The sequence below is a fragment of the Balaenoptera musculus genome, chromosome 20, assembly GCF_009873245.2.
Source record: "Balaenoptera musculus isolate JJ_BM4_2016_0621 chromosome 20, mBalMus1.pri.v3, whole genome shotgun sequence".
In the NCBI taxonomy this organism is placed as follows: Eukaryota; Metazoa; Chordata; class Mammalia; order Artiodactyla; family Balaenopteridae; genus Balaenoptera; species Balaenoptera musculus.
The window spans coordinates 43,930,835-43,946,082 of NC_045804.1; the positions used below are offsets into that span (position 1 = coordinate 43,930,835).

Below are 15,248 nucleotides of genomic sequence, written 5' to 3' on the forward strand. Positions count from 1 at the left end.
TGGATAACTGATGCTATTAAGAAATGTCTGTTAATTTTTTGTAGGATTTCTTTTAGTCCTTATCTTTTAGAGATATATACTGAAATATTTATTCATGAAATTATCCTGGATTTTTAAAAAATAATGTAGGTGGCTTAGTGGGTAGGGGGTACATAGATGAAACAAGACAGGCATGAGTTGACAACTATTGTAACAGAGTGATAGGGGTTCATTATACTGTTCTGTCTACTCTTGCATATATTTGAAATTTTCCATAATAAAGGGGTAAAAAGATAACATATCTATAGAATTATTAATTTTCTTTTTAACATTAAATCCCCAAGGAAAGGGAGAAAAAGAAAAGTATGGGAAGCTAAGCCTTGAGCCAAGTCAAGACCCTAGGGATGTCTGTGATCCCCAGCATTTGATTCTCCAGTCAAAGCCAGACATCCTGTTCAATGTCAATATTAAAAATGCTTAGCTAAAATCTACCAACAACTTTAAACACTCTGCAAATTCCTTTCTTTCATAAAACATGCCTTTGCTTATATTTCAAAATCATGAACTAAAAAAAGAGCACCTAAATTATACCAAATTGTCCTTCCAAAAAGCAACAACAGCATGTATATCTTTCACTTACCATCGGGCATATTTATTTCAGTGTTTTCAGTTATTATATAAATGGTGGAAAGCTGTGTGGTAGGAGAAGACTGCACAGTTAGTTGACTTGAGTTCCCAATCCCAACTCTGAACTAACCTGGTATCACTGATTCAAAATTATCCTGTGGTCTTCAAATCAAACCTTCTGAGGTTTTGGTTCATAAAAATCACCTAGCTTGGGACTTCCTTGGTGGCACAGTGGTTAAGAATCCACCTGCCAATGCAGGGAACATGGGTCCAGGAAGATCCCACATGCCGTGGAGCAACTAAGCCCATGCTCCACAACTACTGAGCCTGCGTTCTAGAGCCTGTGAGCCACAACTACTGAAGCCCGAACGCCTAGAGCCTGTGCTCCGCAACAAGAGAAGCCACTGCAGTGAGAAGCCCGTGCACCGCAACGAAGAGTTGCCCCCGCTGGTCACAACTAGAGAAAGCCTGCGCGCAGCAACGAAAACCCAACACAGCCAAAAAAAAAAAAAAAAAAATCACCTAGCTTCTAATCTGAGGTACTCAGTGGAACAGATACCTTTTTTCCCCCCCATATCTATAATGGAACTGATGTTAGAAAAAGCAGTTTTCAGGATTTCCCTGGTGGTCCAGTGGTTAAGAATCCGCCTTCCAATGCAGGGGACATGGGTTGGATCCCTGGTCGGGGAACCAAGATCCCACATGCTGCGGGGCAACTGAACCTGCGCGACACAACTAGAGAGCCCATGTGCCGCAACTACAGAGCCCACACGCCACAACTAGAGAGGAGCCCGTGTGCCACAACAAAGACCCAACACAGCCAAAAATAAAAGAAGGAAGGAAGGAAGGAGAGAAAGAAAGAAAAAATAAAGAAAGAAAAGGCAGTTTTCTAAGTCTGGTAAACCACTGAGAATAGGAAAAGAAAATGTACAGCTGACGTGCACACTAATTTCCTTTCATTGAAAAATTTACAAACTTATATATGCTTTTAAGCAGGAATGGTATCCTTATTTAATTAAGAGTAATACCATTCTTTCCACTAAGATGAGAAGTTTTGTGTTTTATTCTTGCTTGCAACCTAAAAGCTGCTAATTTAAGCCAAGTATGTAACACATTAAAAAATGTAAAAATAAGTATGAACTACTATTGAGAAAGTACTGAGTGCCACATTTCCATTAAGCCAATCCCTCCAGATGATGTGAATGAACAACATATTAAGCAACTGGAACTTAGACTCACAGGGTCATCATGCTGGCTTTAACTATTACTTACACCCTAATGATTTCTAGATGTGCATCTCCATTCTAAACCTCTCTACCGAACTCTAGACCCAAATATCCAGAAGCCTATTGGACATTTGCTCCTGGATTTCCCAGACACCTCAAATCTAACATACCAAAATCAAACTCATTTTCCCTCAAATGTAACACCCTCTTATTCCTGTATTCCCTATCTTGTTTAATGACATCACCATTCACTTAGTTGCCCAAGCAAGGAATTTCAAATCCATCTTCGGCAACTCCTTCTCCCTTACACACTCCCCAACATAAAGTCAATAAGATCCTTCTAGTCAGTCTCCTAAAAAGCTTTTTAATCTGTCTACAATTCCATCACTACCACTGTAATTGAGATCTTCAATATCTCTCAAGCAACCATCACACCAATCTCATAACGAACTGTCTCCCTGCGGCCAAGTTCTCCTTTTAAAATCTAACTTCCACACTGTCAACAGTGTTAGATTACTTTTCTTTTTTTTTTAATTTATTATATTGAAGTATAGTAGATTTACAATGTTGTGTTAATTTCTGCTATACAGCAAAATGATTTAGTTGTACATATACATTCTTTTTCATATTCTTTACCATTATGATTTATCACAGGATATAGGACCTTGCTGTTGATCCATCAGTGTTACTTTTCTTAAATAGTGATCTGAACTCTCCCACAGCACCTACAAAATAAAATTCAGACCCCTCACCAAGGCCATCCACAATTGGGCTCCAACCCATCTTTCACCTCATGTCCTTCTACTCCTACCTCATACCCCATGATCTATGCACATTAAACCACTAGCCTGAGGGTCCATACTCTTATACCCTTGTGCAAGTTGTTCTTTGCACTTGAAATACTATCTTCTCCAATCCTTTTCTGTTGAAGCAGCCAAACTGTATTCATTCCTCAAGACTCAATTGATTCTTCCTCCAGGAAGCCTTCTCCAACCTTCCTTTCCCACCACCAGGCAGAACCAGTGCTCCCATAGCTCTTAGTGCAGATCTCTATGACAGCACATACTGTATTGGTTCATAATTACATATTTGTCAGCCTCCAATTAAAATGTGAGCACCCTAGGGGACTTCCCTGGTGGCGCAGTGGTTAAGAATCCGCCTGCCAATGCAGGGGATCCAGGTTCAAGCCCTGATCTGGGAAGATACCACATGCTGCGGAGCAACTAAGCCCGTGAGCCACAACTACTGAGCCTGTGCTCTAGAGCCTGGGAGCCAGCTACTGAAGCCCGCGCACCTAGAGCCCGTGCTCTGCAACAAGAGAAGCCACCGCAATGAGAAGCCCGCGCACCGCAATGAAGAGTAGCCCCCGCTCACCGCAACTAGAGAAAGCCAGCGCGCAGCAATGAAGACCCAATGCAGTCAAAAATAAATAAATAAATAAATAAATAAATTTTTTTAAAATGGGAGCACCCTAATGGACTTCCCTGGTGGTCCAGTGGTTAGTTAAGACTCCATGCTTCCAACACAGGGGGCACGGGTTCAATCCCTGGTGGGAGAACCAAGATCCCACATGCCGAGCAGCGTGGCCAAAAAATTAAAAAAAAAAAAAAAAAAAAAGTGAGCACCTTAAAAACAAGGATCATGTCATTCACATTTTAATTCTCAGTGCCTAGCACAATGCCTAACACACAGTAGGCACTTCAATGTTTGCTGAATTTGACTGCTGAGGATCAACCCCAAAATTTTTCAATGAGACCAGAGTCCAAAAAGCTTAAGAGAGTCCAGTTTTGGGGATTTCCCTGGTGGCACAGAGGTTAAGACTCCATGCTCCCAATGCAGGGGGCCCGGGTTCGATCCCTGGTCAGAGAACTAGATCCCACATGCATGCCACAACTAAGGAGCCCATGTGCTGTAACTAAGGAGCTGGTGAGCTGCAACTAAGGAGCCTGTCTGCTGCAACTAAGACCCGGCACAACCAAATAAATAAATAAATACTTAAAAAAAAAAGGAGAGAGAGAGAGAGTCAAGTTTTGGCTTACCAGTGAAAAGAAAAGACACTACAGAAATTCATGCTTATGCTATTTTTCGTTTTTCATAGTTTTCCCTACTAGCTTCAGGGTTAGTTACCAGAAAATTAGTAACTGAGTCTTTCTTTTTTTCTTTTCTTCTGAGTCTTTTAAGTCACTCCTTAAATGACCTATATTTTCCCATGAAACTGTACAATCCAGCACTGTACCAAACCACCATTTTATAACTGAGTTATCAAATCTGATAACTTATTACCCTCCTTGTATTAAATGTATCTTTAATAAAGAAAATTTAGCATTTTTCCTCTCAAGTTGTATTCCTTTTCACTCTAAGTTACAAAGCTCTAAAAGGGACACAATCAAGACCTTGATAGGCAGTGAAAAGACAGAAATAGATATTAAACACTTCTCTGCTGAAAAAGCATTCACCTCACACCAAGAGTACAGAGACTTCACACTTATCCCCTCTCTGGTCAGCTGTAAAGTTTCAGCCCTTCCCCTGACCACTTCACTTCTCACACATACTCTCACTTCCCAATTTATTGTATTAGAATCATCTTTTTAGAGTTGTGATATTTTAGGAGTTTAAATCCAAGAATTAGGCCCATGTCTCTTCTGAAAATGTTCCAAGCTTCCTGTCCTGCTCTGCTGCATTATACAATGTTACTCTGCCAAAGCCTTAGCTCATTTCCTCCTCCTGCTTGCCCTGATATGGTGGTACACATCAATAATGCCCTCTCCCTTCCCATTTTCAGACTTTACTGTCTGTCTGGAATGTCCTATCTTCCATGTCCATCTGTGAGGGCCTATCATGCAGGTTCAATGCAGCAGAGGCCTTTACTGACGATATCTGAACCCAGCCCTTCCATCAACTCTCATAACAAGCTGTACCTTTCTCTAGTAGAGCACCATTTACTATACTCCATCAATTCTTTTTTTTTTTTTTCTTTTGGCCATTTGGCATGCAGGATCTTAGTTCCCCGACCAGGGATCGTACCATCGTCCCCTGCAGTGAAAGCATGGAGTCTTCACCACTGGACCCCAGGGAAGTCTCTCCATCTAATTCTAAGACACCCTTTTTTTTTTTTTTTTTTTTTTTATAGCTACTTTATTTATTTATTTATTATTTTATTATTTTTTTTATCTTTTTTTTTTTGACTGTGTTGGGTCTTCGGTTCGTACGAGGGCTTTCTCTAGTTGCGGCAAGTGGGGGCCACTCTTCATCGCGGTGCGGGGACCGCTCTTCATCGCGGTGCGTGGGCCTCTCACTATCGCGGCCCCTCCCGTTGCGGGGCACAGGCTCCAGACGCGCAGGCTCAGTAATTGTGGCTCACGGGCCCAGTTGCTCCGCGGCACGTGGGATCCTCCCAGACCAGGGCTCGAACCCGTGTCCCCTGCATTAGCAGGCAGATTCTCAACCACTGCGCCACCAGGGAAGCCCAAGACACCCTTTTTTCCGTCACATTTCTCTGAAAACAGGATACATCTTACAACTGATGGCATGCCAGTCTCATTAGCAGCATTTCTTCTTTCTTAGTGGTATGCAAAAGAACTGTGAGCCTTACAATCATTAGCACCACAGATTTGATGAAATAGATATTGCATTCTATATAATTACTTTGTATACTTCTGTTTCCTTCACTAGACTGTGAACTCCCAGAGGGCAAGGGCTATGTCATAATCATCTTTGACCAGTGATTTGGGCACAAAGAGAGTGTGTATCCAACAAACACTAGTAATAATTAGCATTCATTTAGCATTTACTGAGTATCAGGTACCACTCTAAACAGTTTACATGTATTACCACATTTAACCCTCACAACAACCCTATGAAGTAAGTACAATTATTATCTTTGTTTTATAGATGAGGAAACAGGTAAAGACACAAGGGTAAGCTTATTCAAAGATACACAAAGTTGCAGAAGATTTGAACCCATGTTTGCTGATTATGATTCATATTATTATTTTTCCCTTCAGCAAATATTTAATGAGCAATTACTCTATGCCAACAACTGTGCTAAATAAATAAACACTGATAAGCAAACCCTGGTCCTCAGAAGGTTACTCTGAACCACAGGTCCATTCTTGAATCCTTTACCTTCCAAACATCAGAACCAACTTACAAATTCACTAAGTTAAATCCACTCTCCTCACAACATTGTAAATCAACTATACTTCAATTTAATAAATAAATAAATAAATAAATCCACTCTACTTTTCCTTTTTAACATTTTCTCATATAGTATTCCTTTAAAGTTGTTAGCACTCTATCAAGAACCAAAACAAATGACAAACCAAAAAAAAAAAAAAAAACCACCCCTTTGTGCTCAATTATTAAGTGGCTATAAAAATATCACAAAAGTGACTTCAGCTAAGGAATGGGTGGCAAGATCAGAAAGCCTCTGAAGAAACAAAGATTCTGTTTGCAAGCAAATATTCTCAGTGAAAAAAGAGAGGGAGGTAAAAACACCAAAATTTTGTTTTTATACAGACTGCTTTAAAAAGGTTCCCCCGAGGGGCCTCCCTGGTGGCGCAGTGGTTAAGAATCCGCCTGCCAATGCAGAGGGCACAGGTTCGAGCCCTGGTCCGGGAAGATCCCACATGCCACGGAGCAACTAAGCCCATGCGCCACAACTACTGAGCCTGCGCTGTAGAGCCCGCGCACCTAGAGCGCGTGCTCCGCAACAAGAGAAGCCACCGCAATGAGAAGCCCGCGCACCGCAAGGAAGAGCAGCCCCCACTCGCCGCAACTAGAGAAAGCCAGCGAGCAGCAACGAAGACCCAATGCAGCCAAAATACATTAATTAATCAGTTAATTAATTTTTTTAAAAAATTAAAAAATAAAAAGGCTCCCCTGAGGCATGAGATGCTTTTTGCTTTTTTTTTTTTTTAAAGAAAAATGATTCATTTTATTAGAATAAAAATGAACTGGTAAACCTTATTCCTTTTATTTTAGCTCTTGCTATGTCAGGGATTCAGGGTAAGTCCTTACATCCCCACTTTAGACGGACTGCTCACACAACAAGGCAATCAAGGCACTGGCCATCCCCTTTCTTTCCCTCAGGGGAAGACTACTCATTCTGTAACAGTAATCTACTACATAAAAGGAACCACAAATAGGAAAGAGAATAGAAGGAGAGGACAGGAAATTCTCATCACAGCTGAACAAACCTCTACCATTTTAACGTAATAAGGATAGCACTTATGGACTTGTTTGAACTGATGGAAATTTCCAATAGAGGGGAAAATGCATTACCAAAATTAAAAATAAATGTCCAACTATTAAAAATAAGATGGTTAGGTTAGTTCTAACATTTTATACCTCTACTTCATCTTCCATGTGGTGGTGAAAGACAGAATAAATTTGTATCCTGTAAATGACCTATGACAACAGTAACAAATGCTTTCTTTTTTAAACTATCCTCTAAATAAGAATAAAAAACTTACCTCTGTGTTATGGACAGAGATTTTATCGAGACAGCCAAGGAACTAAAGCAAAAAGTTAAAAATGATATATCACTGTGTATTTCCAGGAAAGAAGTAAAACACATTTTACCAGATGGAGAAGTTAAAGACAACTAAGGTGCATTTCCCTATTCCTATAAAATAATTCATTCCCCTTATCTGTGAACCTTCAAGGATCTAATACTCCCTACCTTTGGTCAGATGAAAGACAAATCACTCACTAATTTCCAAAAGACCTCGCCATTTCAAGCTCTGCATCCTCAGAGGCAGCAGAGATGAAGCATCGTCTCTTTCTGTCTTTTTGAAAGGAGTTTCATCTCTTTCAAAAGCTGTGACTAGAAAGCCATTTTCTCTCTCTCCAAGTACACGGTTTAACTCTGTCCTCTGCTTTGTCCACCCTAAACAGCAAGAACAACAACAAAGCCTCAGGAGCGCTCCTTCAGCCCCTCAGAAACAAACCAGCCACCTCTTGGGCTCTTGCACAGCTGCTTCTGTCTTTCTTTGAGAGGCACTCCACCCTGGAGGTTCCACAGGCAGGGTAACAAAAAGTGGAGATGAAAAGTTGCTATATGCTATCTAACCTCTAAAATAGAGACAGGGCCTTGGGGCAACCAGAGACTCTTGCAACGAAAAACTTTTTTACAATTAAAAAATAACAAATTGTATTTGCACATCCCTCACTGTGCACCCCTCCCAGTTTGTCTCAAACTAGTTTCTTCAACTCATCATAAAGCACGTTAGTACCAACTGTGGTTACAAGGGAACAAACCTAAACGGGCTGTGTTCAGAAAGCATTTAACAGATTGGCCTTCCATTCTCTATTGCCTCCCACTTGAGTAAGGAACTACATACCATTTGTAAAAATGCCTGAGAGTATGGTATTTTTCCTACACAAGTCTGATGGTTAATTTGTCACATCACAGAAGAAACTGGTATTTCTGCACATGATCTGCTGTGCTGATGAAGAAAACACGTCTGTGCCTATTGAGGTTTTACAAACAATATGTTTCGCCTTGACAAAGAAATCAGTCATTCCATTAATAACGGTAAGATCTAAAATCCAGTGATACTGTTGGTGATATAGCAACCTCGGCACAGTACTCACAATTTACAATTTTTATAAACGATCTCAATCACATACATGATGCTTGCAATAGTCCGTTGAAACACATTACATCTTCCAGAGGTTCAGAAAGGTTAAGTGGGACCTGCCCAAGGTTACCTTTCAGCTTTAAACAGCGGTGGACGTGGGTTCGAAACTGCCGGACTCTAAGCCCCTAGCTCTTTTCCTTGGACCCCTCCCAGCTTTAAACGACCCCCACCCTCTACCCAGAGCAGCCTATTACTCCGGGCGACCGGCTCTTCCCTGCCTGGACCAGAGCCGTCTTCTTCAGCCCCAGCAGGGCTTTCATCCTCCACGCATCCCCATCCCCCGAGACGATTCTCTGAAAGAAGCAGAAAGGGAGAGGCGACCGAAAGCTCCCGGGGGAAGGGACGATGACAAACGGGGGAGCGCGGGACACTGTCCCTGCGGCGGGCTCCTTCACTCTGCAGCGCGCACCCCGTTCCCTCCCCAAGCTGTCCAGCCCTGACGCCGGGCCATCTGACCACCCCTGCCCCAAATTCCCGCATCATCATCTCAAACTGTCCCTCCCCCACGCCCCTTCGCCTCCGACAGGCAGAGCCCCCCCACCAAGTCGGAGTATCCCTCCAGCAGGTTACCCCCTTCCCTCCCGTCGCCCACCCCGCTTCCACCACCACTCACTGTCGGTGACTGGGCCCGGCCCTCATGGCTGCTCCGTTGCCGCCCGCCGCCGCCACTGCCGCTCCACGCCCCGGCCCTTCAGTCGTCGCTGCCGCCGCCGCCGCCGCCGTGGGGACTCGCCGGCAGCCGCTCCTGCGCCTGCGCAGCCTGGAGCGCCGGGGCCCTCTCGGGCCGCCCGCGCCTGCGCAGCCCGCACCGGGGGTGTCTGCCTCAGTGCCTGATGCCCTGGACCCCCGGGTCTCGGGTGGACATGGCCGCTGTCTTTGAGGACTTAAACTTAGAGGCTTTGGCGGCTGCCCCAGGGTCTGAGGCTTCTGGAAGGTAGCGTAGGTTTCTAAACGCGGTGCCCATAGGGGCCGTAGACTTCATAGCACTTCCAGGATTCTGGATCCCACTTACACTTAAAGGCCTGAATGCTCTGACGTGACTACTGATAAATTTAGGTTTCTTTCAAGAATACGATCACATCTAGAATGCACTGAGGGGTAATTGTGCAAGAGTCAACTTTGACATCCCTGAATACACTACTGGCCAGTAGGTGCTCAGAAGCCCTGGGGACCTTGTCAAGAAGGTGACTGCACCTAGAATGCACTGTTCAGTCTGTTTATCAAGCACGTACTGTTTATGGGACGAAAATGCTCTAGGCATCTCATATGTGCCATCGAGGGACTTGCAGGTTAATAGTCCCCTACTTTACAACTCTCGCTATGGAGTCTGGCTCTTTTGCAAATTGGTAAACAGAAACCAGGCCTTTAGCCCAAGGAGGCCCAGCTATCACCCCTAGACCCCTACCTAGACTGCTGCCTTAGCATAATCCAACAAGAAACTAGGCTCAATTCAGTCCCAGGAATTCAACAATACAAACTTTTTTGTGTCTGTGTGTGTGGGGGGGGGTGGGCAGCGTCTGGTGGCTTGTGGGATCTTAGTTCCACAACCAGGGATGGAACCCCGGCCCTAGGTAGTGAAAGCATGGAGTCCTAACCACTGGACCACCAGGGAATTCACCTCAACAATGCAAACTTGAAAGCTGTGGGCGATGCACTGCAGTTAAAGGGAAGAGGAGGTACAGGACCAAACTCTCCTTATCACCGTGACTCTTCCATCCTACCTCCAGCCCAATCTCCTGTCTACAGTTCAGAGTCTGGAGGAATAGAGACCAAGATATAATGTAAGTCCAGACAGACAGACAGAGAGAGACACAGAGAGAGAGAGAGAAAGAGAAGAAGTTCCATTCTTTTGTGAAGGGTCTTAAGTTCGCTTTACTTCTAGGGAAAGCAAAAGCTACTGCTGGATGCCAGGATCTGGTATGAATATTTGAACTCCTCATCTAAGATTAATATTTGAACTCCTCATCTAACATTAAGGGTCTTCCTCATTTTGGAAAAAAGCAAAAATAGGCCCTAGAGTAAAGGTTGAAAAGGCTGTAAATGGAGTGTCACAGACATGCTGGAGGTAATAGAGCCTGCTCACATTCTTCTGTAAAAGGAGGCAGGAAGACATATACAAATGCATATAATGGAATTCTCAGGTCCCTAAGAAACTAAGGGTTACTCCCTGCAGCACCTAGGAAACTAAGAATTTTTTTTTCTCCTCAGATGCTTGTGACTTTTACATACATAGGCTTTTACATATATACATATGTTGCTGTAGGAAACAGTGTATAAATTGGCATAATCCTGTCCCTAGAAAAGCAAATCTACTCAAAGGTTCAGGCTTCATGTATGAATAGCCTCCCAGCTAGGGAGTTCCATCTGGACATACGTAAACTACAACAGCTGACAGAGCAGGGTGGTGGGCAGTAAACAGGACATCCTGTAGGTGGGGCCCTACAGAGGCTAGCTCCAGGCTTAGAAGGGTTGTCATTACTTGCAAAAGTATTATCCTTTGGAATGAGAGCACATTTGGCACCACAGGGGAATTGCAGAACCAGAAAGGAGCAAGAATTAATATCGACACTATGTTCTGATGAATGGATGACTAAAAAGTAGGCCATAGCTGCCCCTGAAGCTTCTGGAAACTGTGACTTCCTAACCCCACCACCACACACAGCCCCTGGGAAGGCCTGCTGGAATCTATATGATGACAGCATATTTTCTTATATTTGAACCATAAGGGTCTCCTGAGCCATTTCCCTATTTGAATGTCTTACCAAGGGCAAAATTGTGACTTTTTTTTCCTGCCAAGCATTCACTCACTATATCCAGTGATACTCATTCAGAGAGTCACCCCTACTCCAATTTCAGACCATGTGGATGAGCACATAGCCTAGACCCCAAGTCAATCAACACATAACATTCCCTAAGTTACAATGACTGTTTCATGGATGGGCATGTAACCCAGTCAGAGCCAAAAATGCACAAGGAGTTCCTTCTGGGAAGATCTGTTGCTCTTTCCCACAAAAACTGGATGTAAGAAGATATAATATCTGGAACTGCTTCAACCATGTTGACACCACCAAGGGACCGCCAATCCAAAGAAAGATGTAATTTATTCAGTCACTGAACAATGTGCCAGACACTATGTGCCCACTATGTGCCAGACACTGCTCTAGATGCAGGAGACACAGTAGTGACATACATATAAAATATATATATTATTTGTCCTCTCACAACTTACAGTCTAGTAGAGGACCTATAATAATAATAGCAGGGACTTCCCTGGTGGCGCAGTGGTTAAGAATCCACCTGCCAATGCAGGGGACACGGGTTCCAGCCCTGGTCCGGGAAGATCCCACATGCCGCGGAGTAACTAAGCCCACGCGCCACAACTACTGAGCCCATGTGCCACAACTACTGAAGCCCGTGCACCTAGAGCCCGTGCTCTGCAACAAGAAGCCCGCAATGAGAAGCCCATGCACTGCAAGGAAGAATAGCCCCTGCTCACCACAACTAGAGAAAGCCCGCGTGCAGCAGCGAAGACCCAACACAGCCAAAAATAAATAAACAAAATAAATAAATTTTAAAAAAGAAAAGAATCCGCCTGCCAATGCAGGGAACACAGGTTTGAGTCCTGGTCCGGGAAGATCCCACATGCTGCGGTGCAAGTAAGCCTGTGCACCACAACTACTGAACCTGCACTCTAGAGCCACAACTACTGAGCCCACGTGCCACAACTACTGAAGCCTGCGCGCCTAGAGCCCGTGCTCCACAACAAGAGAAGCCACCACAATGAGAAGCCTGCACACTGCAGCAAAGAGTAGCCCCCGCTCACCACAACTAGAGAAAGCCCACGTGCAGCAACGAAGACCCAACACAGCCAAAAATAAATAAATAAATTAATTAATAAATTAATAATAATAACAGCAGACACATAGCATTTACAATGTGCCAAGCACTGTTCTAAGCACTTTACACATATTAAATTCTTTTAATCGTAACAACCCTCTTTTACAACAACAATCATTATTCCTGTTTTATAGATGAGGAAACTGAAGTAGAGAGAAGTTACTTGCCCTGGGTCACACAGTAAAATAATGAGGCTGAGAACCATAGCCAGGATGTCTGGCTCAATAATCTGTGTGCTCATTCACTATATTATTAACTGCTTTGTCATAGAAGGATAAAGGATCCTAAGAGAAAATTTAACCAGTTATGGAAGGAACAGGTTATGGAAAGACCTAGAAGTGAGAGAGAATACCAGGCAATTGGGGGACTGAAAAAAATTCAGTTGAGCTGAAAAAGAGGCGTTAACAAGAGACGAGACTGGCAAAGTAAGCTGGAGCCACGTTACTTAGTTTACACTTTATCCTGAGGGCACTGAAGCAAGGGAGTGACTCGGTTAGATTGGGGCCATCAGGAGGTAGGTAAGACCCTGAAGAGCCCTGCGCAGCCTCTTATAGTATTCCAGACACTGCAACAGAATCATTGCAGGTAGTGATAAATGCTGTGAGGAAAAGGCTCTCTGAGGAAGTGACATTTCAGCTGAGACCTGAATGGGGAGCAGAAGCCAAATCTAGAACATAGGAGGCAGGAGTAGCAGGTGTAAAGGTCCTGAGGCAGAAATTAGCTTGATATATTCAAGAGAAAACTAGTGTGCCTGACACCTTGGGAGTAGAAGTTAGCAGGGCTCAATGCATGCAAGGACTTTGGACTAATCTAGTTGTAATAGGAGGCCATTGGAGGGTTTTAAGCACCATCTCCTTCAAATTCTATCTCCTTAAATCTCTGGAATCCATCTGTTTCTCTCCACCATGTTCACTGCACTATTTTAGTGAGAAAGATAAAGTTACTTCTATTGGAAAAGGACTTGGGGGTCAGGGAAGTTTTTGGTTTTTGCTGTTCAGATGGAAGAGGTGAAGCATTTAAAAAATAAATGCTGATGGGAGGTCACCCTGATACCAAAACCAAACAAAGATGTCACAAAAAAAGAAAACTACAGGCCAATATCTCTGATGAACACAGATGCAAAAATCCTCCACAAAATACTAGCAAACAGAATCCAACAGCACATTAAAAGGATCATACACCATGATCAAGTGGGGTTTATCCCAGGAATGCAAGGATTCTTCAATATATGCAAATCAATCAATGTGATACATCATATTAAAAAACTGAAGGATGAAAACCATATGATAATCTCAATAGATGCAGAAAAAGCTTTTGACAAAATTCAACACCCATTTATGATAAAAGCTCTCCAGAAAGTAGGCATAGAGGGAACCTACATCAACATAATAAAGGCCATATATGACAAACCCACAGCCAACATCGTTCTCAAAGGTGAAAAGCTGAAACCATTTCTTCTAAGATCAGGAACAAGACAAGGCTGCCCACTCTCACCACTATTATTCAACATAGTTTTAGAAGTTTTAGCCACAGCAATCACAGAAGAAAAAGAAATAAAAGGAATCCAAATCGGAAAAGAAAAAGTAAAACTGTCACTGTTTGCAGATGACATGATACTATACATAGAGATTCCTAAAGATGCTACCAGAAAACTACTAGAGCTAATCAATGAACTTGGTAGAGTAGCAGGATACAAAATTAATGCACAGATATCTCTTGCATTCCTATACACTAATGATGAAAAATATGAAAGAGAAATTAAGGAAACACTCCCATTTACCATTGCAACAAAAAGAATAAAATATTTAAGAATAAACCTACATAAGGAGACAAAAGACCTGTATGCAGAAAACTATAAGACACTGATGAAAGAAATTAAAGATGATACCAACAGATGGAGAGATATACCATGTTCTTGGATTGGAAGAAACAATATTGTGAAAATACTACCCAAAGCAATCTACAGATTCAATGAGTCCCTATCAAACTACCAACGGCAATTTTCACAGAACTGGAACAAAAAATTTCACAATTTGTATGGAAACACAAAAGACCCCGAATAGCCAAAACAATCTTGAGAAAGAAAAATGGAGCTGGAGGAATCAGGCTCCCTGACTTCAGACTATACTACAAAGCTACAGTAATCAAGACAGTATGGTATTGGCACAAAAATAGAAATATAGATCAATGGAAAAGGATAGAAAGCCCAGAGATAAACCCACGCACATATGGTCACCTTATCTTTGATAAAGGAGGCAAGAGTATACAATGGAGAAAAGACAGCTTCTTCAATAAGTGGTGCTGGGAAAACTGGACAGCTACATGTAAAAGAATGAAATTAGAACACTTCCTAACAAACATACACAAAAAAAATAAACTCAAAATGGATTAAAGACCTAAATGTAAGGCCAGACACTATAAAACTCTTAGAGGAAAACATAAGCAGAACACTCTATGACATAAATCACAGCAAGATCCTTTTTGACCCACCTCCTAGAGAAATGGAAATAAAAACAAAAATAAACAAATGGGACCTAATGAAACTTAAAAGCTTTTGCATAGCAAAGGAAACCATAAACAAGATGAAAAGACAACCCTCAGAATGGGAGAAAATATTTACAAACAAAGCAACTGACAAAGGATTAATCTCCAAAATATACAAGCAGCTCATGCAGCTCAATATCAAAAAAACAAACAACACAATCCAAAAATGGGCAGAAGACCTAAATAGACATTTCTCCAGAGATATACAGATTGCCAACAAACACATGAAAGGATGCTCAACACCACTAATCATTAGAGAAATGCAAGTCAAAAACTACAATGAGGTATCACCCCACACTGGTCAGAAGGGCCATCATCAAAAAATCTACAA

The 15,248-nt window shown here is 42.5% G+C and overlaps 1 protein-coding gene across 2 annotated transcripts in view; it reads right to left on the reverse strand.

The window, feature by feature from the left end:
• FAM222B (family with sequence similarity 222 member B) overlaps positions 1–9,202 on the reverse strand; it is a 64,424-nt gene extending 55,222 nt beyond the window's left edge. Inside the window, exon 1 of one of the 2 annotated variants that reach the window (XM_036836577.1) lies at positions 9,090–9,202. The gene's annotated coding sequence lies outside the window, so the exon portion shown is untranslated. Of the gene's footprint in view, positions 1–7,306; positions 7,333–9,089 lie in introns of those variants that run through there. The other variant, XM_036836579.1, reaches the window with a different exon arrangement.
• Positions 9,203–15,248: the final 6,046 nt, after the last annotated feature.